Consider the following 27,977-nt stretch of genomic DNA (forward strand, 5'->3'; position numbering starts at 1 on the left):
GCCTTCCCATATTTGTCTCCTAGGGAAACAACTACTTACCCAATGTGAGGTAGTGGTTATGAGCAGACTGCCTTGGTTTGAACCCAGGCAGCAGTGCTTACTAGCTATATGAACTTGGTCAAGTTACTTAAACTTCCTGTGACTTAGTTTCCTCCCCCTGTAAATTGAGGATAATAACAGAACCTACCTCATACAGTTGCCTTGAAGACTAAAGGAAAGTCAATATACGTAAAGCACTTATAACTGTGACTGGCATAAATATATGTTATTATGATTATTATCATTTTATTATTCTTTAAGACCCAACTTAATTAGTACCACTTCTGTGAATGCCTCTCTTAGAAAGAGCTAAGTACTACTTTCTTCTTCTCTTCTGGACCTTCTGTACATCTCTAATCATATTATGGTCTGTGTGTATGTTGGTTTCCAACAGCAGTGGATAGACAGTTTGAGGGCAGGGTCTGAGCCCCTCTATCTTGGTACACCAGGCCTTCTGCAGGGCCTGATCCAAGTAGACATTAAAAATAATGATAACAACAGATATGCATCTGTCATGGAAAGGAAATTTGTAAACAATATAATCTGAATAAAACAGGATAACAATAAACTTAAATTTAATGAAAATAGTGTCTTGGGATCTTTAGATAAATAGAAACAGTGGAACTTTTGTCTTTATGATTCTCCAAAAAAAAAAGTAAATATTCCTTTGTGGCAGGTTTTGCAATACTCATATCAGACAAAGTAAACTTTAAACCAAAGGCTATAACAAAAGACAAAGAAGGGCATTATATAATGTTATAGTGATCAACATAAGAAGAGGATATTACACTTGTTAACATATATGCACCCAACACAGGATCACCTAAATACATAAAGTAAATACTACCAGGGAGAAATTGACAATAATACAATGATAGTAGGGGACTTTAACACCATACTTATATGACTGGATAGATCATCCAGATAGAAAATCAATAAGGCAACAGTGGTCTTAAGTGACACAATAGACCAGTTGGACCTAAATATATCTACAATATATTATATCCCCAAACAGTAGAATACACATTCTTTTCAAGTACACATGGAGCATTCTCCAGGATAGATCACACACTAAGCCACAAAACAAGTCTCAATAAACTTAAGAGGATAGAAATCATATCAAGCATTTTTTCTAACCACAGTGGTATAAAGCTAGAAATCAATTACAGAAGGAAACATGGGAAAAGAACAAACACATGGAGAATAAACAACATGCTACTAAAAAACTAAAAAATAGTCAATGAAAAAATCAAAGAGGATATCAGAAAATACCTTGAGACAAGTGAAAATGGAAACACAACAGTCCAAAATCTATGGGATACAACAAAATTCTAAAAGTGAAATTTACAGTTACAAGTCTTCCTCAAGAAACAAGAAAAATCTCAAATAGACAAGCCAACCTACAAACCTAAAGGAATAAGAAAAAGAAAAACAAACAGAACCAAAGTCAGCAGAGGAAGGAAACAATACAGATCAGAGAGGAAATAAATAAAATAGAGATTATAAAAAAAACAATAGAAAAGATCAATGAAACCAAGAGCAGGTTTTTTGAAAACATAAACAAAACTGATTAACCTTTAGCTAGGCTCACCTAGAAGAAAGAGGACCCAAATAAACAATAAGAAATTGAAGAGTAGAAATAGCAACCAATACCACAGAGATATAAAATATCATAAGAGAATACTATGTAAAGTTTTATGCCAACAAATTGGACAAACTAGAAGACATGGACAAATTTCTAGAAACATGCAAACTTCCAAGACTGAATCAAGAAGAAACAGGCAATTTGAACAGACTGATCACTAGTAGTGAAACTGAATTTGTAATAATAATAATAATAAAAAACTCCCAGCAAACAAAAATCTAGGACTGGATGACTTCACATGGGAATTCTACAAAATTATGAAGAAGAACTACTACTTATCCTTCTCAAACTATTCCAAAAAATTAAAGAGGGCAGAACACTCCTAATGCATTCTATGAGGCCACTATTACCCTGATACCAAAACCAGACAAAGATATTACAAAAAAGGGAAAATTACAGGCCAATGTCTTCAATAAATATTGATGTAAAAGTCCCCACCAGATATTAGCAAACCAAATCCAACAATATGTAATAAAGGGGATTATACATAATGATCAAGTTGAATTTATTCCAGGGACACAAGGATGGCTCAATATTTGCAAATCAATCTACATGAAACATCACATAAACAAAAGGAAGTATAAAAATCACATGATCATCCCAATAAATGCAGAAAATGCATTTGATAAAATTCAACATCCATTCATGATAAAAAAAATCTCAAAAATGTGAGTACAGAGGGAACAAATCTCAACATAATAAAAGCCATTTATGACAAACACACCGGTAACATCATACTCAACAGTGAAAAGCTGATAACCCTTTCCCTAAATTCAGGAGTAAGACAAGGATGCCCACTCTCACCACTTCTATTCTATTGGAAGTCCCAGCCACAGCAGTCAGACAAGAAAAAGAAATAAAAGGCATCCAAATTGGAAGGGAAGAACTAACACTGTTAATATTTGCAGATGACATGATACTTTATATAGAAAACACTACATCTCCACCTCAAAATTATTAGAACTAGTAAATAAATTCAGAAAAGTTGCAGAATTCAAGATTAATATAGAGAAATTTGTTGCTTTTCTATACACTAATAATGAACAATCAGAAATAGAAAGTAAAAAAACAATCCTGTTTAACATCTCATCAAAAATAAAATACCCAGGAATAAACTCAACCAAGGAGGTGAAAGACTTATACCCTAAAAACTATAAAACATTAATGAAGGAAACTGAAGATGATTCAAAGAAATTGAAAAGATATCTTGTGCTCTTGAATTGGAAGAATTAATATTGCTTAAAAGGCCATACTACCCCAAAAAACTACAGATTTAATTCAATCTCTATCAAAATACCCATTTTTCAGAGAACTGAAACAAATACCCCTAAAATGTATATGGCAAAACGCACAAAAAACCCAAATTGCCAAAACAATCTTGAGAAAAAACGAACAAAGATGGAGGTATCACCCTCCCTGACTTCCTTCTATACTACAAAGCTACAATAATCAAAACAGTATGGTACTGGTGCAAAAACAGACACATAGATCAATAGAACAGAATAGAAATCCCAGAAATAACTTCATGTACCTATGGCCAATTAATCTATGACAAAGGAAGTGAGAATATACAATGGAGAAAAGAGAGTCTCTTCAATAAGCGGTACTGGGAAAACAGGACAGCTGCATGTGAAACAGTGAGTTTCGAACATTTCCTCACAACATATACAAAAATAAAATCAAAATGGATTAAAGGCCTAAATGTAAGACCTGAAACCATAAAACTCCTAAAAGAGAACATAGGTAGAACACACTTTGACATAAATTGCAACAATATATTTTTTGGATCTGTTCCTAAGGCAAAAGAAATAAAAACAAAAATAAATGAATGGGACCTAATTAAACTTAAAAGTTTTTTCACAGCAAATGAAACCATCAACAAAATGAAAATACAACCTACTGAATAGGAGAAAGTAGTTGCAAATGATATGACAAACAAGGGGTTAATATCCAAATTAAACAATCAGTTAATACTGCTGAACATTGAAAAAACAAACATCCCAATCAAAAAATGTGCAGAAGACCTAAGTAGACAGTTCTCCAAAGAAGACATACAGATGGCTAATAGGCACAAGAAAATATGCTCAACATTGCTAATTATTAGAGAAATGAAAATCAAAACAGCAAGGTATCACCTTACATCAGTCAGAATGACTATCATCAAAAAGTACACAAAATAACAAATGTTGACCAGGATGTGGAGAAAATGGAACCTTTTTACACTGCAGGTGGAAATGTAAATTGGTACCGCCACTATGGAGAACAGTATGAAGGTTCCTCAAAAAACTAAAAATAGAACTACCGGGGGGAGACCTTCAAAACGGCAGAGGAGTAAGACATGGAGATCACCTTCCTCCATACAAATACATCAGAAATACATCTACATGTGGAACAACTCCTACAGAACACCTACTGAACGCTGGCAGAAGATCTCAGACTTCCCAAAAGGCAAGAAACTCCCCACATACCTGGGTAGGGCAAAAGAAAAAAGAAAAAACACAGAGACAAAAGAATAGGGATGGGACCCGCACGTCTGGGAGGGAGCTGTGAAGGAGGAAAAGTTTCCACACACTAGGAAGCCCCTTCACTGGCAGAGATGGGAGGTCACGGAGGGGGAAGCTTCAGAGAAATGGAGGAGAGTGCAGCAACAGGGGTGCTGAGGGCAAAGCGGAGAGATTCCCGCACAGAGGATAAGTGCTGACCAGCACTCACCAGCCTGAGAGCCTTGTCTGCTCATCCGCCAGGACGGGTGGGGGCTGGGAGCTGAGGCTCTGGCTTCGGAGGGCAGATCCCAGGGACAGGACTGGGGTTGGCTGCGTGAACACGGCCTGAAGGCGGCTAGTGAGCCACAGCTAGCCAGGAGGGAGTCGGGAAAAAGTCTGGAAGTGCCTAAGAGGCAAGAGACCATTGTTTCGGGATGCACGAGGAGAGGGGATTCAGAGCACTGCCGAAACGAGCTCCAGAGACCGGCATGAGATGCTAAGGCTGCTCCTGCAGCCACGAAGAAGCCTATCTGCAAGCTCAGGACACTATCCACACCTCTCCTCCTGGGAACCTGTGCAGACCGCCACTGCCAGGGTCCTGTGATCCAAGGACAACTTCCCCAGGAGAACACACGGCGCACCTCAGACTGGTGCAACGTCACGCCGGCCTCTGCCACTGCAGGTTCACCCCGCATTCTGTACCACTTCCTCCCCCCAGCCTGAGTGAGCCAGAGCCCCCTAATCAGCTGCTACTTTAACCATATCCTGTCTGAGTGGGAACAGACGCCCTCAAGCGATCTGCACATTGAGGCAGGGCCAAATCCAAAGCTGAACCCCAGGAGCTGTGCGAACAAAGAAGAGAAAGGAAAATTTCTCCCAGCAGCGTCAGGAGCAGCAGATTAAATCTCCACAATCAACTTGATGTACCTGCATCTGTGGAATACCTGAATAGACAACGAATCATCCCAAATTAAGGAGGTGGGCTTTGGGAGCCACTGTAGACTTGGGGTTTGCTTTCTGCCTCTAATTTGTTTCTGGTTTTATGTTTATCTTAGTTTAGTATTTAGAGTATATTATCATTAGTAGATTTATTTATTGATTTGGTTGCTCTCTTCCTCATTTTTATATATATATATATATTTTTCCTTTTTCTCTTTTTATGAGTATGTATGGGTATGCTTCTTTGTGTGATTTTGTCTGTATAGCTTTGCTTTTACCATTTGTCCTAGGGTTCTGTCTGTTGTTTTTTTCTTTGTTTGTTTGTTTATCTGTTTTTGTTTTTGTTTTAGCATAGTTTTAACTGCTTATTATCGTTGGTGGATTTGTTTTTTTGGATTGGTTGCTCTCGTCTTTCTTTTTTTTCTTTTTTTAAATGACCTTTTAAATTTTTATTTCTAATAATTATTTTTTATTTTAATACTTTTATTTATTTATTTATTATTTATTTATATATTTACACTCTATAACATAAATCACAGCAAGATCCTTTTTGAACCACCTCCTAGAGAAATGGAAATAAAAACAAAAATAAACAAATGGGACCTAATGAAACTTAAAAGCTTTTGCACAGCAAATGAAAACATAAACAAGATGAAAAGATTACCCAAGATTACCCGCAGAATGGGAGAAAATATTTGCAAATGAAGCAACTGACAAAGGATTAATCTCCAAAACTTACAAGGTGCTCATGCAGCTCAATAACAAAAAAACAAACAACCCAATCCAAAAATGGGCAGAAGACCTAAACAGACATTTCTCCAAGAAGATATACAGATTGCCAACAAACACATGAAAGAATGCTCAACATCACTAATCATTAGAGAAATGCAAATCAAAACCACAATGAGACATCACCTCACACCAGTCAGAATGACCATCACCAAAAAATCTATAAACAATAAATGCTGGAGAGGGTGTGGAGAAAAGGGAACCCTCTTGCACTGTTGGTGGTGGGAATATAAATTGATACAGCCACTATGGTGAACAGTATGGAGGTTCCTTCAAAAACTAAAAATAGAGCTACCATATGACCCAGCAATCCCAGTACTGGGCATATACCCGGAGACAATCATAATTCTAAAAGAGTCATGTACCACAAAGATCATTGCAGCTCTAGTTACAATAGCCAGGACATGGAAGCAACCTAAGTGTCCATCAACAGATGAATGGATTAAGAAGATGTGGCACATATATACAATGGAATATTACTCAGGCATAAAAAGAAATGAAATTGAGTGATTTGCAGTGAGGTAGATGGACGTAGAGTCTGTCATACAGAGTGAAGTAAGTCAGAAAGAGAAAAACAAATACCTTATGCTAACACATATATATGGTATCTACAAAAAAAGAAAAAATGGTTCTGAAGAACCTAGGGGCTGGACAGGAATAAAGATGCAGACGTAGAGAATGTACTTGAGGACACGGGGAGGGGGAAGGAAAAGCTGGGATGAAGTGAGAGAGTGGCATGGACATATATACACTACCAAATGTAAAATAGCTAGCTAGTGGGAAGCAGTGCATAGAACAGGGAGATCAGCTCAGTGCTTTGTGACCACCTAGAGGGATGGGATAGGGAGGGTGGGAGGGAGGCTCAAGAGGGAGGGGATCTGGGGATATATGTATACATATAGCTGATTCACTTTGTTATACAGCAGAAACTAACACACCGTTGTAAAGCAATTATACTCCAATAAAGATGTTAAAAAAAATTTTTTTAAATAGAACTAGCATATGATCCACTCTTGGGTATATATATGGAAAAAAGAAAACACTCATTCAAAAGGATATATGCACCCCAATGTTCATAGCAGCACTACTTACAACAGCCAAGATACGCAAGCAAACCAAGTGTCCATCAACAGACAAGTGGATAAAGAAGATGTGGTGTGCATTTACAGCGGAACATTACTCAGCCATAAGAAAGAATGGAATCCTGCCATTTTTGGCAATGTGGAAGGATTTAGAAAATATTTTCTTGAGTACAATAAGTCAGATAGAAAAAGACAAATACTATGTGATATCACTTATATAGGTGGAATCTAAAAAATAAAAGAAATGAATGTACATAGCCAAACAGAAATAGACTCATGGATACAGAAAACAAACTAATAGTTACCAGTAGGGAGAGAATATAGGGGAGGAGGAAAATAGGGGTACAGGATTAACAAACTACTAGGTATAAAATATATAAGCTACGAGGACATATTGTGTAGCACAACGAATTATAGCCATTATCTTATAATAACTTTTAATGTAGTAAAATCTGTAAAAATCCTGAATCACTATACTGTACCTCAAAAACTGACACATATTATAAATCAACTATGCTTCAGTAAATAATAATAATCATCATTCCCCATTTTCTTCCATGCTCTTTCAGATGTCACCGTCTCCATGAAGTTCCCCTTGATACATGCAGCTAGAAGATGGCCATTCTGTCACCTCTACTCATGTTACTAGTTCTTTGTCAGCACCTCTTGCAACACATCACTTCGCATCCCCAGCACTGAGCCACCTTTAAAATACTAAATCTGAATTCCTCACCCTGACCACAGGTTCCTAACGTCCCAGACTATCAATGCTGTCCTGCTGTAACACCCTGACATGGCTGAAATTCCAGCTTTGACCCCTTCCCTTTTCTCTCAGCCCATCACTGCCCCACAACTCCCGGCCACACTTTCTTTCCCCATTTTGTTTCTAACTGCAGAGCTCCAACAAGGATCTCAGAAAAGACTGCAAACTACCTTCCACCCTTTCAACAGCTTGTTATATTAGATAAATTGGGACTTTTTTTTTAATCCAACATTGTACACTCAGCCTCATCTAAGAAGATGCTTCTGTGTTCCTTAAAAAGCCTGGTAGTTGGGCTTCCCTGGTGGCGCAGTGGTTGAGAGGCCGCCTGCCGATGCAGGGGACACGGGTTCGTGCCCCGGTCCGGGAGGATCCCACATGCTGCGGAGCGGCTGGGCCTGTGAGCCGTGGCCGCTGGGCCTGTGCGTCCGAGCCTGTGCTCCGCAACGGGAGAGGCCACAACAGTGAGAGGCCCGCGTACTGCAAAAAAAAAAAAAAAAACCTGGTAGTTGAGTGATGATGTCACTGTGTGAAGGCAGATGGTGTTAAAGGAATGTGTCAACTCCTCTTAGGTGCATTTGGTAAGTATTAGGGACGGTAGTGTCCAGTGGTCGTGTAATGCGGAAAAGAGACTGCTCTGCCTTCAGCGAGTATCTTCCTGCTGTCTTCACTGTAATAGTCCATCACTTTCTGGCTTTCTTCCCCATTCCAAGGTAACCATGATAAGATTCCCAACATGATCCAATTCTAACATTGCTTTTCTTCACTCAGAACTAGAGAAAAATCTCAAACCACATTAAGTTGAAAGGACTCTAAATTTAAGGTTCCCAATCTTACCTCGACCCTTAATACCGCTTATAAATTGTTCACGTCTTCCATCAACCTCTTCTCCCACTTCTCAAAGCAGCAACTCCAACTTCCACTGCACCTCACACAATCTTCATTGTACAAATTCACTGTTAGCTTCTTTAATAAAGAAGTTAATTCAGTGGAGTAAAGTCTAGCATCAATTACCCATATACTCTCCTAGAGCAAACAAGCGGTTGCCAGGAGGCCTTACATTTTTGTAAGCATCACTTTAGTGAAGCACTAACGCAATGAAAGTTGGTGACGGAGAAGAGTGCTGGCTGCTGAGCATGTGCAGTGGTCATCTGTTTCTTTAGCCTGATCAGTATCCATTCTTCCTCTCCCTGAGAGCAGCACACCACACTTTCCTAGGACTCGCCAATCAAAGATGTGCATGTCTCCACCTATGCTGCATGCTGGTCATAGTAACTGGTTTGGGATAGATAGATGACTTTATCAGTAATAAAGTGATTCACATGGGAGGGGTTTAACTGAAAAGGTTGGGAAAAGGAGCATCTCTCTTTTATTTCTGGAGTAGCTAAGTGCTTAGAATATAAGCCTGGAGCTAGGGTTGGGCATTTCTTTCCCATTAAGGGAAAATCAGTAGAATGAAGCCTATATAGAAAAGCAGAATCAAGAAATTTTTAAAAATTAAGTCTGATACCTGATGATATTTTATGAGCAGCTGGGTCCAGTCATATCTGAACATCAGTTTTGGGAACCAGTACCTTTCCCTCTTCCATAAAACAACATGAAAGAGTTGGAGTCACATTTTGATTACTTATTAACAAAAGAATCCCAAATAATATAGCGTCTTTCCCTATTCAAGAGGGCAGAAAGAAGAAATAAATAGTCTGTAAATAAATTTAAGCTAAAACAAATGGAAAACTTAGACAAAGAAATTGTCTTCTAGGAAGGTATAACTTACCAAAATTAACTTAAGAAGAAAGAGAAACAACCTAAAAATACCAATGATCACTAAAGAAATTGAATCAGTAGATAAAAATATACCTTCCAACCCACACAAACACAAAGAATAATATCAAAAGGTCAAGGCCAAGTAATTCTATTAGCAATTTATGCCAAACTTAAAAAAAATAAAGAACATCTCAAGTAATTTTATAAGATTAATATAAGTTTAAGTCAAAATCAGAATAGTACAAAAAACAATTATAAGCCAATTTTACTTTTAATATAGAATGAGGCTGGACCAGAAAGGTTTGATTAAGTTCAAAGACTATTAGGAATCATGACAAATCTAATTGATGGTGAGCTTCATTTCAGTTTCCTGTTGAACCAGTAAGAAGATAAAACACAAAATATATGAGATAAAGACAGAAGTGAGAAAGTAGATACAGTTTCCCAGTTCTTGCCCAGTTTCCCAGAGAAGTGCTTCCTAAGTTTTGTTTTGAAAGAAGAGAGGGCAGGATGAGAAACACACCACATCAAAAACGCTTAAGTCACCAGCTTGTTTCCATTTGTACATTAGAAATGGAGAGGGGGGGCTTCCCTGGTGGTGCAGTGGTTGAGAGTCCGCCTGCCGATGCAGGGGACACGGGTTCGTGCCCCGGTCTGGGAAGATCCCACATGCTGCGGAGCGGCTGGGCCCGTGAGCCATGGCCGCTGAGCCTGTGCGTCCGGAGCCCGTGCTCCACAATGGGAGAGGCCACAACAGTGAGAGGCCCACGTACCGCAAAAAAAAAAAAAAAAAAAAAAGAAATGGACAGGGGTCCTATCATCATTCAAGTGTTTCTCTACTACTATATAAAACAATTCCCTTCTATACTACAGTGACACAATTTGTGTCAATATATTGGTGTTTTTATTGCATCATTAGGACAACAACAGTCTTAACCATAGCCTATTACAAATATACACAAAACTTCTAAAAATGTGTATCTGCAAATTAAAATCTGCAATGTATTTTAAAAAATTAAAAACAGAAGAAATAAATAGTCTATGTTCATAAGGGGCTCAAAGAGCAACAAAGAGGGGCATGTGGTAAGAAGTGGGTTGGAAATCTGAGTTCTTATGGAAATCTCTAATTTTTCTTATTATTTTTACAAAACTGAATAATGTTAAGTCCTTGTTAATCTGTTTACCCAATTTCAGGCTTCATTAGCTGAAATATACATTGTAGAATGTAGTATATTCTCCTGACTGCCTGCAAAAATGTGTTCCTTCTGAAATGCCCATAGCCAGCTTGAATTCCTCTGGCAGTAGTTCATACTTTCTGTTGGTATTGCTATGATTCCTCTGTGTCTGCCTTTAGGCTTGTGTGTGTTCCAGTGAATTCTTCATTCTTTTCATCTGTTTCTTTTCTTTTTCTTTTTTTTTTTTTTTGCGGTACGCGGGCCTCTCACTGTTGTGGCCTCTCCCGTTGCGGAGCACAGGCTCTGGACGCGCAGGCTCAGCGGCCATGGCTCACGGGGCCAGCGGCTCCGCGGCTTTTGGAATCTTCCCAGACCGGGGCACGAACCCGTGTCCCCTGCATCGGCAGGCAGACTCTCAACCACTGTGCCACCAGGGAAGCCCCATCTGTTTCCTTTTAAAGCTGTTTTAAGGTTCATTGCTCCTTAACCTATTTGGCCTCGCAGCTCTTCCAGTCCAATCTAATTCCCCAATTGGGGCTTATGCTATGCTGTGAACAACTTTTGTTTTTCTTTCACCAACTTTTGGTGACTCCTTGATCACATTCAGGGGGCAAAAATGCTAGAAGTGAACAGTCAACCAATCCACAACCCCTACAAGCAGCACACATGACAGAACCTATTTGGAATCCTTTTCCATGATGTACTAGCTAATGCAGCTAAACTCTGTAGCATCCATTCACCCTCTGGAAGAAACCGAAATAGCAACACAAGATGGGGTCAAGGATTAACTGATGCTAATAGAAGTGTTCACAGTGATAGTCCAGACAGAACAGGGCATCCCAACTGATGAAGGCCTGCATATCAATCATTACAATGGTATGGGGAGGTATGCTTTCCTGGGAAGGAAAAAAACCCTTTTGTTTGTAATGGAGCTTAATAGTCCACATCTTGTCTGCTAGTTGCATTGACTGTGGTAAGAATTACATACCGCAAGAAGAGTTTATAACAGCAGCATGAACCACAAATATGTTTATTCCACGTCTAAGCCAATAAGCTCAATGCAGTACTTCATGGCTCTTCATCTTTTTCCATATTATATTAGGCTGATCCTTTCAGCAGGAGTTTTAATGCATTGTAAACCTATTTGGCGGCCAGCTTTAAAAGCATTTAATAAAAGGAACACAGAGGAAACATCATCAGTGAGCAAGGTTGGCCTTAACGATTCCTTTACCTGTTTATTATTATCTCCTGCTTCCTAGAGATGATGGGTCAGCAGTTCTACAAATCAAGCTGAAAAAAAACCTGAGACTGTTAGGAGCCAAAGGCCCTTCATCCCTGCAGGATAATGCAGCGTACTAGCCTTCCATAATGGGCAGGTTGTGGTTTATTCTGTTTCTTTGAAGGGACTTTCTGGAAGGAATTTTATGGCTCACACAGGCTTTGTGTGAGCATTAAGCAATCTGTAGCATGTGTGGGAAGAGAAAGCACTTGCCCTGAAAGCTGTGACTTCAATTTTCCTCCCTATTTGCTGCCCAGGAGTCTCCATTAGACGCAATACCTCTTTGGAGAAAGCACTGGAAAAGCAGTAGACCACATTCATTCATGGGACATACAACTCAGGCGTTCTTGGGGGAAAGCCTGAACTTCCCTGCTCACTAAATCACTGAGGTGGAGAGATCTAACCTGAATAGAAGAGGTTAGGAAAACCACTTCTGCTTCCTGAATCGGGGCTAGCCTTGCTTTGAGGGTATCTGGGGAGGTGATGCTCATTGCAATTTTTGTTCTTAGTTGACTCAGTCTTTCCCTTTGGTAAACACACATTTCTCCAGACAGAAGCATTATGTTGACTTCCACTGGAAAGATCTACAAGCAAAGGTGAAGCAGAAATATGGAGCAAATGAAAATAGAACCCGTGGGATAACCTGCCACTTTGCAGAAGTAAATATGACAAACTTCGACCCACGGAAAATCATTTTATGGCAGAGAGTTTGGCCTTTCAAAGAAAGGACTGGGCATTTTATTTTTCAAAATGAAACCTTAGATTAGTGAAACTATTGCCAGATGGCTGGTGGAAATGATTTTATCCATACGAACTTCATGGGGCTCTCTCATGGAAAGAAAAATTAACCTTCAATAAATAAAAACATTTTAAATTTCATGTTGGTAAAATTAGTCTTACATTTGAGTTCTCATCAAGGACTAATACATATATAACACTTGAAGTTTTTCCATTAAACCGTTTTGGAGTTATGAGTGACAAAAAAAAAATGTTTGAACAAATTGAAGGAAAAAAATGAAAAGACAGAGCTCTCATGTCCCTGAGCTGGAAAGTATGTTATTTACATCTCTGACAATCTCTAAGCATTGTCCCCCACCCCCATGTAGCTATGGGCAGGTGCCATTATTTACAAGTTTTAGGTAGAAAACCTTTTACCTTCAGCATTTACTTTAATTCAACAAATTACCAACAAATTACCTACTAAGGGAAAAATTGTATATGAAGCACACAAAACGTGTGACTGTGATACAACATTTGGATGTTTTCTTTAGAAAAGAGCAAGGTTTATGTAAAGAGGAGTAATGACTATTTAAATGTTGGAAACGTCAAATTCGAAATGTCTGCAAAGGAAGGAGGATGTTTGTCAGGCAGCTGGGAATTTGGCCAGGAAACAGGTGAAATTGGGTACATTGGGGTGGTAGTCTTACATGTCACATGATATAATACATTTCCAGTGGAAAATTATTAATTTAATTTAATTTTAACACATATTTAAAATCTTCTAAGTTGACGGTATACAGCATGATTGTTTGATTTCACATATATTGTCAAATGATGACCATAATAGGCTTAGTTAACATCCATCATCTCATATAGATGAAAGAAAAAGGAAAGACAGAAATCTCCGTGTGATGAGAGCTCTTAGGATCTACTCTCTTAACGACTTCCCTAGGTATCACACAGCAGTGTTAGCTATGGTTGTCATGGTGTACATTACATCCCTAGCACGTATTTACCTTATAACTGGAAGTTTGCACCTTTTGACCACCTGCCTCTAATTTCCCCTTCCTCTTCCCCCACCTCTGGTAACCACAGATCTGATTTCTTTTTCTGTGAGTTTGGTGTGGATTGTTTGTTTTGTTTTTGACTCCATGGATAAGTGAGATCATACAGTATTTGTCTTTCTTTGTCTGACTTATTTCACTTAGTATAATGGCTTCAAGGTCCATCCATGTTGTCACTGTGGTAGGATTTCCTCTTTTTTATGACTGAATTATATATATATATATATATATATATATATATCACAACTTATTTCTTTATTTAGATTGTTTCTATGTCTTGGCAACTGCAAATAATGCTGCTATGAATGTGGGGATTGCAGATATCTTTTTGAGATAGTGTTTTTGTTTCCCTTGGATATGTTCCCAGAAGTTGAATTGCTGGATCACATGGTAGTAAATACACTTCCACTTGAAGCATTTCACAGTGAATATGTTCAGTTCTCCCCACTGCCAACCAGCTAAGTGAAGGTCTCAGGGAACTACATTAACTCTTTGAGGCTACCTACCCAGGACCATGAGGAATGATGTTGTGTCCAATAACACGGTAGTGCCTGGGAAGGAGGAGAGGGCAGAGTGGGGAGCTGGGCTATAGAACTGGTAAGGGAGAATTTTCTAAAGAGTTGGTAAATATCAGAGAATTTTTACATAAAGAGTAAAAAAACTGCTAACAAAAAAAAAACGGCAGCAGGGCTTCCCTGGTGGTGCAGTGGTTGAGAGTCCGCCTGCCGATACAGGGGATGTGGGTTCGTGCCCCGGTCCAGGAAGATCCCACATGCCGTGGAGCGGCTGGGCCCGTGAGCCATGGCTGCTGAGCCTGTGTGTCCGGAGCCTGTGCTCCGCAACGGGAGAGGCCACGACAGTGAGAGGCCCGCGTACCGCAAAAAAAAAAAAAAAAAAAAAAAGGCAGCAAAGTCAGAATTGATTACTAACCCACTTAAAATGTATCATATTTTTAATCCTTAAAAATATCTCCCCTCTGAAATTTAGTCAGAAGTCATTTCTAACGTTGGGAATTGTGCTGAAGTCCAAACAACTCAGACAGGATTTGCTACTATCCTGCAATGTTAATTGTCAGCCTATATCAACTTTTTGGTGTCCCATTCGTTCATTCACCCTTTTATTATTTAAGTTTTTTTCACGCAGAATTACTAATATCATTTTCCTAAGGCAGAAGCCCTACACAAAATGCCCATTAGGCTGTAAAACACTTTTCTTAAGGGAAAAAAACAGAGCTGATATCAAGCAAGATCCTTCAGAGACATCTGAATGAATCTGGTTCTGGTATGTACTGTAGCCAGTAATTTATTTTTCATTTAAATAAATGCCTTAGTTTCTCCTTTTATAAAAATGAAGTAACACTGTACACCTGAAACTAACACAACACTGTAAATCAACTATAGTCCAATAAAAACTACCAAAATAAAAAACCAAACAAAAAAAGAAGTAACACTAGGCAGGAGAAAGATGTGTATTTGCTTTAGAGGCTTAGCTAGCTGATGCATTGCTACAAGCTGGAGCTACTGATGCTATTAGATAACATTGGACGTCATGTCCCCCACAAATTATCTCATATCAAAAACCAGACCTTAGAAGAGACAAAATGGGAGCATCTTGTTCCAATAAGGAATGATCCATCATACTGCACCTGGTAAATTCAATTTATCAGTAAGAGGTTAGTTTGTGTCGCACCAAATATCAAGGTGATGGATTAAAAGTGTTTTTCACTTTTCATAACTTTGGCATCTTACTGTCTGCTTGCCATACAGCTCTGCATTCAGATAATGGGAGACAGAGTCAGACAGACCTGGGATTGAAGCCCAGTCCCCCTATTAAGAGCTACCTCACTTTGGCAAGTTAGTTCACCTCTCTGACCCTCAGTATCTGTAAAACGAGGATTTATAATAATTCCCACCTCAAGAGTTATTTTGAGAATGAAAGGAGGCAATACATGAAAGGCTTTGAACGGTGTCTGGAGAGTAACAGATATTCTCTCTATATTTTCAGTTTGAGTGTTAGTAACCCGATTCGAATGTACAAAGTTCACACAACTTGAAAAAATTAAAGACAAAAATGATTATGATAATTAGAATTACCTTGTCCCTGAGTGTTTGGGGGTGGAAGACGGTACAAAATCCCTCTCTTTTTCCCTCTCTCCTCCTTTTTTTTTAAAGAGGCTATTTCATTCTCTCCCTTTTTTACTCTGTCAGAGCATTTACCTGCTAAGGACCCTTTTCCCCTCCTCAGAGCACATACCAAGTCAGATCCCCAATAGCCTTTGAACTCTTATAGAAGTCATACAGCCAAGCGAGGCAGCAAAGACTAGACTTTTGCTATGTCAATTATGATATTTTGGCAACATGATATCTTGGCATCCCTTTTTCATTACACTGCTGGCGATGGGCTGACAAAATGAAGTTATACGGGAAAAGCATAAAAGCCTGGAATGCAAATTGGTTTAGTCTCGAGTTCTTGGGATGGAAAGAGTTGCTTTGCACGATGTCTCCCACGGAAGGAAAATAGTTCTGCTGGATTTCAATTTGGGTACCAGGGAACATGGTCTGGTAGTGTTCCATACTACTGAGGACCAAAGCAAAATTCTTTCCTTGAACCTACTTGGAATTATACACTTGGTTTCTGTTGAAACTCATAATAGAAACTGAAGTTCACACAAAGATGGATACAGTTTAGAGTGGATCTGAATTTAGACAATTACATTTTTAAAGAACCATTTGTTAAGTCGTAGGATTTTTAGAAACAAAAGTAGCATTTGAAGGTATAAAGATTTGACTGGAACTATTTAAAACAACAAGCCAGTATTCATATATACTAGTGCTCATTCATTTTTTAGTGAGAAAGTGATTATTGTCTCATGAATTGTAGCTTTCTTGTCTGGCCCTAAATAATGCAACTTTAGTGAGGAAAATCTGGGCTCTAAGACACATCACAAACAGTTACAAATAGAGCGGTTAAGTTACTCTAGTCCTTAGCGGCAGATGTTTTCATTATAAATACAGATTTTAAAAGGTTCATCATTCGTATATGCCCATGCTCTAATCTGATTCTTGACAAACATAGAAATGAACTCTTCCATATGTGGGTGAAGGTGTTTTCTTTTCTTTCTTTTCAATTTTTCTAGAGATACAAAAAGCTCATTTTGTGAAAGCCTCTTTCTCGCGGACCAATACCCTTTTAGCATATTCCCTGATCTTTCAGGGTAAAGATGGAGACAGGAGTGAATCCCACTCCTGTATAGCATCTGTTTCTGGTTTTTAATTGCACAAATCCTATGTGAATATATTATTTTTGTAGGAAAATTAAACAATACAGATTAATTCCCACCAGGCTTTTTCACTGGAGCTTCAGCCAAAAAAACTTTGGATTTCTTGTTTGAGGAAATCTTCCGGGTTATAGAGCATGCTGAATAGGTTTGAAGAGCAGATTGGACAATTAACTCTTCTGTACACAGACTCTTGGTAAGCTCCCTGTTTTCCGGCCTATGTCTCGTGGTTGCCCTCTATAACAACTGGTGATTGAAGTCCTGAGCCTACCCAAGATTATTACCCAAGGTTCTCGAACGTGGTTCCCAAACTAGCAACATCAGTACCACTTGAGAACTTATCAGCAATGCAAATTCTCTGGCTCTGAGTTCTCTGACCCACTGAATCAGAAACGGTGGGATGAGGGACTAGCAATCTGCATTTTAGCAAGTATGACAGGCGATTCTGATGCCCGCTGGCATACAGGTACCATAGATTTGGAGCAAATTGGCTCTCTTGGAGGACAGATCTGCTGTCTATGTTCTAGGCTCTAGTTTCTCTGCCCCGCTGCACTGATAACCACCCTTTCACCTGCTCTCAAGCTTTCTAATATGTGTTAGAAAGTCTATGGTCTATACCATAGGGGACCATAGACTTTCTAGTACATGTTAGAAAGTCTATGGTCCCTTAATGACCTCACTCCTATTCTCTTTATTTGTGTGTTCTTATAGCATTTTCATTTCTTTTCTACCAAATCTATTCATTGTAGTTCGGCCATGTTTGGAATTTGGAGTTCAAAATCATTTTCTTCCTGAACTTTGACGTCCCTAGGTTGTATATTTTATTCATTTTGTTTGACTCTGAGTGGGACTGTACATATAAATATTCATTCTTGAGGATTTATTAAGTTTTACAATCATAATTTCATTTCTTATATTGTTAATTACTTAACAGAAATACTTTTGTTTTGTAAATGCTCTAATGAGATTATCTTGTCCTGATAAAGATATTAATACTACTTATGCAGTGTACTTATGTTTGTTTTGTTGATTTGATTTTCTCAGCTGTTAAACACTCTCGTTGCTTGTCGAAATTGGTACCTTTTGATTCAAGTTTCCACGCTGGCTCATCTATGAATGCGATTTCTATATAGAGCAATCGACTACAGTCTTGTTTTGAATGGGGAGGGAGGAGAGAGGAAGGAGACACCGTGTGACAACAGCTGATTTTCTGGGTGTGAATTCACACCTGTTCCTCCTGGATCCACAAGACACCTGGAGCACCGCCTACCTCCCAAGTTCACGCCCCCACACCCTCTGTCCTGTCTGGGGGCAGGTGGTTTCTCTCCATATTATCCTCATTACCGCACTCTGAGCCAGTTAAGGCACATTCTTCTCGCTCTAAATTTGGGGGAAACTGAAGCACCGTGGAGTAAAGTGATTTGTTCTCGCGTTCCACTAAGCAGTGATGCAGCCAAGATCAAAAGGAATCTCCAGACTCCTGCCTGGGTCTAAAGCTATTTCCTGCATCATGCCAAGCATTGGCCTGAGTTGATTAACTGCCATTAAATGACTGACCAACTGGAGAAAAGAGTGTTAAAGTGTAAAAGCATCTCACTGGAGTGGGGGGCAAAATTGACTATTCTTTAAAACAAGAAAAAATGGGGAGTTCCCTGGTGGTCTAGTGGTTAGGAATCGACGCTTTCATTGCCGTGGCCTGGGTTCAATCCCTGGTGGGGGAACTGAGATCCCATAAGCCACACAACGCGATGCTGCCAAAAAAAGGAAAAAAATGTATATTTTTTCCCATAAAGTGATATTGGACTGAAAGAATCACGGAAAACGACATTTTTCAGGGTGAACGTTAATGTCAGTGGCCACCCAGGTTAGCCAAGGTGTTCTCTTCTGCTTCTGCCAGTTCTGCTGCCACCGTCACCACGCACCTTGAGCAATTTGGGCCTCTGATCTGACCAAGGATATAGCTAAGCTGTAAAAATTTGATGGAATCCTCATTGACCTGAGGCACTGGTGTGGAAGGTGACCCAACACAAGCAATTGCTCAATGACGCCAGTGTCGTAAAAGGGAATTCTGCACGTCTGGGCATACATGCTAGAAAGACAGTATAGTTTGGTCAGAATATCTATGTCATCTCAGAAATTGTAAGAATAACATCTCCAACTGGAATTTTAGGCCAAGGGTAAGTCGTAGGCTAATTCTTAAGTGCTGAGCTATTTAGGATGATAGGACCATGGGATGATTTTATTTTAAAGGTTCTTTATGATTTCCAGACATCAAATAATAATGTTGTATCAGATAGCTCTGGCTGCATAACAAACTACCCTAAAACTTATTGGCATAAACACAAATAAACTATTTCATTCACAGATATGCAGTTAGCAGTTTGGGCCACTCTGACTGATTTGACCTGAGTTCTCTCTGTGTCTGCAGTCAGATGTGAGATCAGCAGAGGCAGGCTGGCCTTGAACAGGGACACCTCAGTGTCCTCCCTATATCAAGGCGTGAATTTACACTGTTGCTATCATGATTTTAGGATGTGTTCGTTGCTGAGGATGAACCATGAATCCTCTCCTTGTCTTGTTAAAAATACACTTGTAATTATTCAGCTTAAAAAATTCACTAAAGAAAATAATGTATTGGTTTATTTGAGGTCTCCAATCTTTGAGTTCTAGGAATGGAAATATTTTATTTTCAAGTCATTTCTATCAGTTGTGCTGCCAGCTCTCCTCCCGTTAACAGTCTCTCAATCCAATCTCATGGCTTTGCTGTCATCTTCAGTTATTCACACGTGGTCCAGACCAACCTCCCGTTAGAGTCAAGGCTTTTCCCCTGAGATGCATGAAGTTTGCTCAGCCTTTGGTTGTGTCAGTGCGGGGAAGAGGGAGGGAGATCTGTCTCCCAAAATGCATGGCAAATAAGCTGTCCTCTTCTTTGTTGGCCCAAACTACTCTTCCTTGATGTGAGCGACCACACTTCAACAGTGCAAAATCTCCTGTTGCTCTTCTGTGGCCAGCTTCCTTCGTCAAGCTGTGATCTCTGAAGTAGAAGTGGGTAGGAAGACGTCCCAAGACCCTGCTGGCACTGGACTCAACTCCAAGGGATTTCCTTTAGAAATCCGAATGCATCTTCAAAAGTCAAGCATCACCTGGCCACCCTATCACATCCCAGCCTGTTGTGGTCCCCAGCGAGCTCAGAGCCGCCCCTCCCCACCTCCTCTCTACTCTGCATCCTTTCCCAGCCCATTCATGGGAACCCTGAAATAAGAGATCCAATTCATGCCTCCTCCATCCAGCTTTATTATCCCACCATCTTTCCTCAGTGCACCAGCCCCCGAACACCAGAGTAAGCCAGCAAGCCCTGTTACTTAGGCGACATCACGTGGGGAAGAGTGTCTATTTCTTGCTAACACCTACAAACATTATGAGGAAGTCTTTTATCTCCCAATCCCTTTGGCTTCAGAGGAGAAACTAGTAAGTGCCTGCTTGTCTTTCCTTTAGGAAAGTCACAGGAGGTCAAGGCCTCTAAAAGTTATCTCCTGGCCCTTTTCCAGTTTCCTTTATATAAAGAGAGGCTAAGTGGACAGTGGGATGAGAAAGGTTGGAAAAAGTGTTCATCTCTGATTCTGCTGAAATGGTACCTTTCTGAATTTAGAATGCAGAACACACAATGGCTTTTGCTCTCAGCTGTGAGTTCTAGGAGCCAATACTAGGAAGTTGAAAAAGATCCCACAAGGTGTTTTACACTATCATGCTATACTGATAAGCCTGTAATTATAGGTAAACGTTAAAAAAAGAGTCCCAGTTGCAATTTCATTGTCATTGTGAATGGAACTCTCTTACTTCAACACCTGTGGCCCATTTTCCTTTATCCTTTTGGTAGGCCACTCTTCTTTTTTTTTTTCTGCAAGTCAAAACAATTTATTGTAAGAGTTTAACAGTGTCTTTACAGGCATTGATTAGTTTAAATATCACCGCTCATTCCCTTCCCTTCAGCACCAAGAAAATTGATGCGATGGGCTGTCTTAAGTTGGTTTTCTCTATCAGTCTTTTATCTGACAAGACACCTTTGGCAAAGTAATGACAAAGGCCCATCAATATGCTCCTTTCCATCTGTCTGACACTGAAATCAATGGACTGCAGAAGAAGTCCCTCTATCAGCATTGTCGGAAATGATCACCGTGCTGGACATAGCCTGCTCCCTGATTTCTCCGAGCACTCATTCGTTCCTGAAAGCTTTCTCTTGGCTGTTACAACAGTGACCCTGCTTAGAGGTCAGAGACAGAGATGCTGTACAATCAAAGGGTGCTCAGTAAGTCTGGGAAGGGGAGACTGTCTCAGAGTGTGAGACGATATAATGGTCTGCAGAGCTGGCCCCTGGGAGGAAGCACAGTCTCCATCTGTGGGACATGTGACCTGCAGGATCTGTGTTTGTGGGCCTGGAAGCCCTAATTTGTCATAAGTGACAGCTGGGATTAGAGGGTTACACTCAGCCCCAAGGAAAGGATTTACCCAAGCAAAAGTGGTTGGATGGGCATCATTGATTTTCCGAAGAAAATTTAAAGAATTCATCAAAAAAATTAAAATAATAAAATATAGATATGATCCTATAAATATTTTGTTATGATTAGTTGATGATAATAATTCAGTAGACAAAAACAATTTGCCAGGTATCTTTGAACATACTGAGATAATTTTCGTTTCTCAGTGATAACAGGAATTATCACGTAGAACACTGAGTTCCACTAGCCATCGGAAACCTCAAGAATTAGGCTTCCCTGACTTGAAAGCTGCTGGGCTTGTCCTTATTCTGAAAGAATAACGTTCTGGGAACCCACAGCCTTCGCTTGGAACTCTAACCTAAGGTAGAGGAAAAACTGAAGAGCGTTGATTTCAGGGAGTGACATCCAAATTATTCTGACTGGTGAATATCTAAATCATCAGGGTAGTTGAAGATACAAAAAATCATGCCCTAAAAGGCAAGTAGTTTCTTCCCCGCCACAAAACCAAATTTTGCCTATTTAGAGGGAACTTTCTTTTGTTCCACATACTGGCCAGCAATAATATACTTTTTTCCCCAGAAAACAATTGCTCATTCTAAAGTAGCAATATTTACGTTTTTGAGATATTTTCCCCCTCCGTTCCTTGTCCCCACTGATGGTGAAATCCCACAAGCATTGACAATATAGTTCAAATCCTGGGAAGCTATAAAGGTACATTGGTAAGTAATACATTCAGTGACAACTGTCAAGAATTCCTCTGAGGAGGTAGGTAGTGTGTACTTCAGTGGCATCTTGCTAATGGGGTGGCCAAGAAAAAAAAACACAAACTAAAATTGCCTGAAAAGAGGATGTGTGGGTGCTTAAGGGAAACCCTGCAGGAACACTGATCATGATGCCAGCGGCCCGGGTACGTCCTTAGAGGTAAATATCCTGTAAGAGCCCAAAAAGCATAGTCAAAACATGGCTAAAAATCCCAAAGGATGGGGCTTCCCTGGTGGCGCAGTGGTTGAGAGCTCGCCTGCCGATGCAGGGGACACGGGTTCGTGCCCTGGTCCGGGAAGATCCCACATGCCGCAGAGCAGCTGGGCTCATGAGCCATGGCCGCTGGGCCTGCGCGTCCGGAGCCTGTGCTCCGCAACGGGAGAGGCCACAACAGTGAGAGGTCCGCGTACCGCAAAAAAAAGAAAAAAAAAAAATCCCAAAGGATGAGGGAAAGAGAAACTATAGTACATATAGGTCTAAGGAGAGGAGCAAGACCTCAAAGGAGTCCAGTGGTCGGAGTTAAAGAAATTAGAATTAAGTCAGGAAATGGAGTAGAAGACGAGTTCACTGTTTCTGAGATTATGGACAAGGGATTCACCTCAATGTAACAGTGAAAGGAGAATAAAAATTAGACGGTATTTAATGTTAGCCGATACATCAAGTAGGCATTAAGTTCTACTTCTGGCTAGGAGGAGGATAACCAAGAATTCAATGACCTGAAAGCCTTGATGTTGCCTCCAAGATTGTGTAAATTACTCCTAGAAAATAATTTTGATGTGACACAAAAATGTTTATTGTCACCCAAAGCCACTGCTTTGCTAACAGCCAGGGCTGGCTTCATTGGCAGCATCACAGGCCCCGCATTTAGAAGGGCCCTGCACTTGGTTTAACACTCTGTTGTCAAGTGGTGCACCTTGAAATTCTCCATAGTTTTCAACAAAGGGCTCCACATTTTTATTTCACACTGAGCTCCACAGATTCCCCCAAACATTCTCCGCCCTCCAGGTGGCCCAGTCCTCCGGGAGAATCTGGACCCCTCTGTAGCATAGAGGACATTTTTATCCATCTGAGCCGTACACTTTAGTCTCACTCCAATTGCCAGGAAGTTGGTTTAGATCTAGGTAGAAGATGCCATTCAAACAGATGAGAACCAAGAAGAGGTAAGCTGGGAAGTTCCTGGAAAACCTTTCCTCAAACTCAAAAAGGGACAGTGGAGGAACGTTCCTTTTGTTCTGATCTCAGGATATCGATGAGTGAGTCTACCAGAGTATATCCTGAATCTGACCACTTCTCCTTCCCCCCTCTATTATAACCCAGTCACCTCTCACCTGGGCTGCTTCAACAGCCTATAAGCACCCTCTGTATTGCCCCTCTCACCCCTTCACAGTTAATTCTCCATGAAGCAGGAAGAATCTATCTTTACAAACATACATCATGTCACCTACCTGCTCAAAACTCTCCCCAAACTTCCCACTTTCTGATAAAATTCAATATTCTAACCACGGCCTGTCAAGCTCTCATGATCTGACATTTGCCTACCTTGGTGATCTCAGGTCCTATAAATCCTCTCCCTACTCACGACTTTCCAGCCACATTGGCCTCCTGTTATCACTGAGAAATTCCTGTTATCACTGAGAAATGAGAGACATTGCTGTCTCTCAAACATGTTAACCATGCTCCTACCCTAGAGGCACTTACTTGGAAACACTTTCCTGAGAAGTTCCCATATACACTCCCTTCCTTCATTCAAGTCTTTCCTTGTAGCCAAGGAAAACTCCCTGGACAATCATTTACAAAGTAGCCCCTCCAATATCCTGTAATACCAAGCCCAGCTTCATTGCTCTTCACTATTCAACTACTTGAAATATATATTTATTCCCTCACCCCCACTTCTTTTTGGCCTCAGTTCCCATTAGAATGTAAACTTGATAAAAGCACAGAAACTTATCTGATAATATAGTAGGACATCTATCTGGAAACTTATGGGCAACTTATTCCACTGGGTCCACATAGTCCTATCATATCCCCAGTACCTAGAACCTTCGCACCAATATTCACCTGACAGCTAACTGTGGAATAAATGAATGTACATTATGCCTAGAGCTGCTACAACCATGCTGTGATGCTAAAGGAATTTCTTGACTTGTGATGGAAGGTGGTACAGAAAGAACTCAGATTCGCCGTGACACCCCTGAGCTGTGGAATCCATCAATCAAGCACAGCCTACCTCCTTCTTGTCATGTGAGACAGTGAGATGTTTAAGTCACTTTAATTTGAATTTGCCGCTTACGCACAGCAAAAAGTGTCCTAACTGATGCATAATTCTAACCTTCTAGAAAAGTCTGACATTTAAAATCCTGGAATATACCATTCAAGAACATTTTTTTTCTTTCCATTTCTCATATAATCTGGATAAATTCAGCTAAATGGTTTATAACTTTTAGGATTAACTTGACGGTACTAATCAGATCACTTACCTACCATAACCCATTATTATAGGCATTTGAATTCTCCCATTGAGATAATGATGCCAAAACAATTTTCTTATGCAACCAGGCAAAACTGAATTATAAAATGTGCAGTAATGGAAAGGAAGAAATCAACAACACCAAAACACACACAACAAAACAAAAAACACCCCAAACCTTGCCTTTCAGAATGCTTGTTTTCAAACATCTTTCAGATAAAAGTGTTTGCAACTTCTTAGAAACGTTCAAGTAGAAAATGCTTCTGGAGGTTGACTATGTAAGAGAAAAGAATGTATTACAGAGAGTCTGCTAAAGTCTACACCATAGACATACTGCATCCTTCAGAAATATCTACCATGTTCTCAAAGATATTGAGTTAATCTTCAAGAAGGAAATCTTTCAATTCCCAATATTTCCCTACGAATTCATCGTTAATAAGTGTGACTATATTATTACCAACTGGAATTAGTTCATTTATGTATTGAGCACTTACTTTGCGTCAGACTTACAGGCACTAGGGAGGTGCATGTGAATAAGATATAGCTCCTATTCTCAAGGGGTTTAGCTTAGAGAGAAAGGCCTCTTGAAAGCCTTTACACTAGTGTGTATCACAAGAGGCACTGAGATATTTTTCCCAGCTCAGAGGCCTATGCAGTCAATTGCAAACTTCCTCATCTACACTCGAGCTTTGGCTGGTGAACTGCAGTCCCAGAATCTGCCAAAAGAGAGCACCAGTCACACGGTAACCTAGGACTGTTTATGTAAATGGTGCCACCTGACGTCAGGCAGTGCCCAGCCTGCACGTCCTGGGATAGGCCCCAGGCCATTCTCGACTGTCCTTAACCTCGCCACTGGAGATACATTTAGAGACGTATGGCCAGCTTATTCCATTGACTCTCACATGATTGTCATTCCCGATCAGAGGCTAAAATGAAAGTCTCTCTAGCCCTCTTTCCTCTCCCTTAGTCTTTTCCAATACTGCTCATGTTATGGGTTGAATTGTGACAACCCTCCCCCCTCAAAATAAAAGATACATAGACAGCCTAACTCCCGGCACCTCAGAATGTGACCTTATTTGGAAACAGGGTCATTGTTGATCTACTCGTAAGATAAGGTCATCCTGGAATAGAGTGGGCCCCTCATTCAGTATAGTGTTTTTATAAAAAGATCACAAGAGACAGAGACACAGGGAGACCTCCATGTGAAGGTGAAGGAGGAGATTAGGGAGATGCATCTACAAACCAAAGAACGCCAACAATGGCCAGCAAGCCACCAGAAGCTAGGAGAGAGGCCTGAGACAGATTCTCCCTCATAGCCTTCAGAAGGAACCAGCCCTGCCGACACCTTGATCTTGGACTTCCAGTCTCTAGAACTGGGAGACAATAAATGTCTGTTGTTCAAGCCATTGAGTTTATAGTATTGAGTTATGCAGCCCTAGAAAACTAATACAGCCCATCTGTTGCTCTTATTCTTGTAAAAACCATTAGCTGTGACCTCTGGAACCTCCATTCCATGCTACATAAACTTCCCAACATCTTTGTTTTCTTCAGCAAATAATTTCTCAACTTCTGGCACTCCCTTGAGGATAGTGTTATCCATGTGGCTTTTCTGAATACTAGTCATCAAGTACTAAGCTGGTATTCTTGGCTCCCTGTTGCTATTTCCAGGGAGTTACTCCCCCAGTAGGTTGTAAAATTCCTTCTTGCTCTGCAGTTGAAGCCATTGGATATCTTCTACTCCCTCTCATCGCTGTGATCTTCCAACCATTCCATCATGTTCATGGATACATTTGATACCTGCTTCAAACTCTTCATCTTTACCTCAAGTCTTGTCATCATCTCAGTCATCTTTGATGGTCACGTGAATAAGCCACCAAACTCCTCAGTCCAATGACATTGCTCTCTTCAGACCCAGTGGTTACTGTCCTCTGCTTCATTCACTGACATCTTTGGCACCTTGTCTCACCTGGATCTGCTCTACATAAAAAACCCTTAGATTCCAATATTCTACTCTCTAGCCACAGCCTCCTGTCCTTCATCATTTTTCTCATGGTCTCTTTCCTGCTAAATTTTGTTCTTTTGGCTCCATAGAGATCTCTAAGCTCTCAGTGTCTCAACATTCTCCCAAATGATTAGACACTTCCTGGCTTTACTTTCTTTCTAGACCAGACCTCTTTGTTGATCACTAACAATTTCAGTAAAGTATAAAAGTATAGATGGTTTTGGAGATATTATCATCAAAGGTGTGTTTGTGTGTGTGTGTGTGTGTGTGTGTGTGTGTGTGTGTCAGAGAAAGAGAACGAGGAAGAGACAGAGGCAAAGGCAAAAAGAGAGACAGAGACAGAAAGAGAAAGAGACAGAGAGAAGGAGAGAGAAACCTGGTAGAATGCTAATGGCTAGGATAATTGGGTCACTCTAATCCTTTTCAATTTATTTCAGAATGTCGTAGTTACTTATCTCACCTAAAATTTTGGTTATATCACTCATTTGCCTGTAGTTCTTCAATTGTCCCCCATCAGTTATAGAACTGAGTTCAAGCTCCTTAGACTGGCTTCCTGGGCTGGTAATAATTTGATTTTGTCTACCTTCTATAATCATTTCCCAGTACTTCCTACCTCTCACATCATGCAATTTGGAGGCATTCTCCTTTTGCATATGCTTCTGCCTACAGTCTTATTTTCTCTTCCTTATGTAATCCCTTAAGGAGATCCCTCTCACCCCCATCTTCTGGTGAACTCCTAAGCATCCTCCAAAACTCACTAAAAACCTGCTATCACTTTTATACACTTCATAGCTTCCTGTGGATGGAATTTCTGAATCCTGTCTCTAAGGCACTTTTTTACTGTGTGCACACTTCTACAATTGCACTATTTTTTATTTTCACTTTCCCCCATGAATCTTCAAGACAGTGCAGAGTTTTTCAGCCTCAGCACAGTTGAAGAATTCTAAATTCCAGGACCATCTCTCCAAGTTGTGACAATCAAAAACATCTCCCAGATGTTGCCAAATGTCCCCCAGGAGCACAAAATCACCCCCAGTTATAGTATAAACCACTCCAGGTTGTGCCTTGTCTTTTTCACCTTGTTAAGCTCAGAAACTAGCAGAGTTCCTGGCTCATAACCTACACTCAAGCCAGTGTTTAATGAATTGATCTGAACCACAGAAAGTATGACACTGCTCCAGCAAAATGCCACAGACTGCCCAGGCGGTGTCAATAGCATTCTTTCAGTTATTTC

Source organism: Phocoena phocoena, chromosome 5, assembly GCF_963924675.1.
Source record: "Phocoena phocoena chromosome 5, mPhoPho1.1, whole genome shotgun sequence".
Taxonomy (NCBI): domain Eukaryota; kingdom Metazoa; phylum Chordata; class Mammalia; order Artiodactyla; family Phocoenidae; genus Phocoena; species Phocoena phocoena.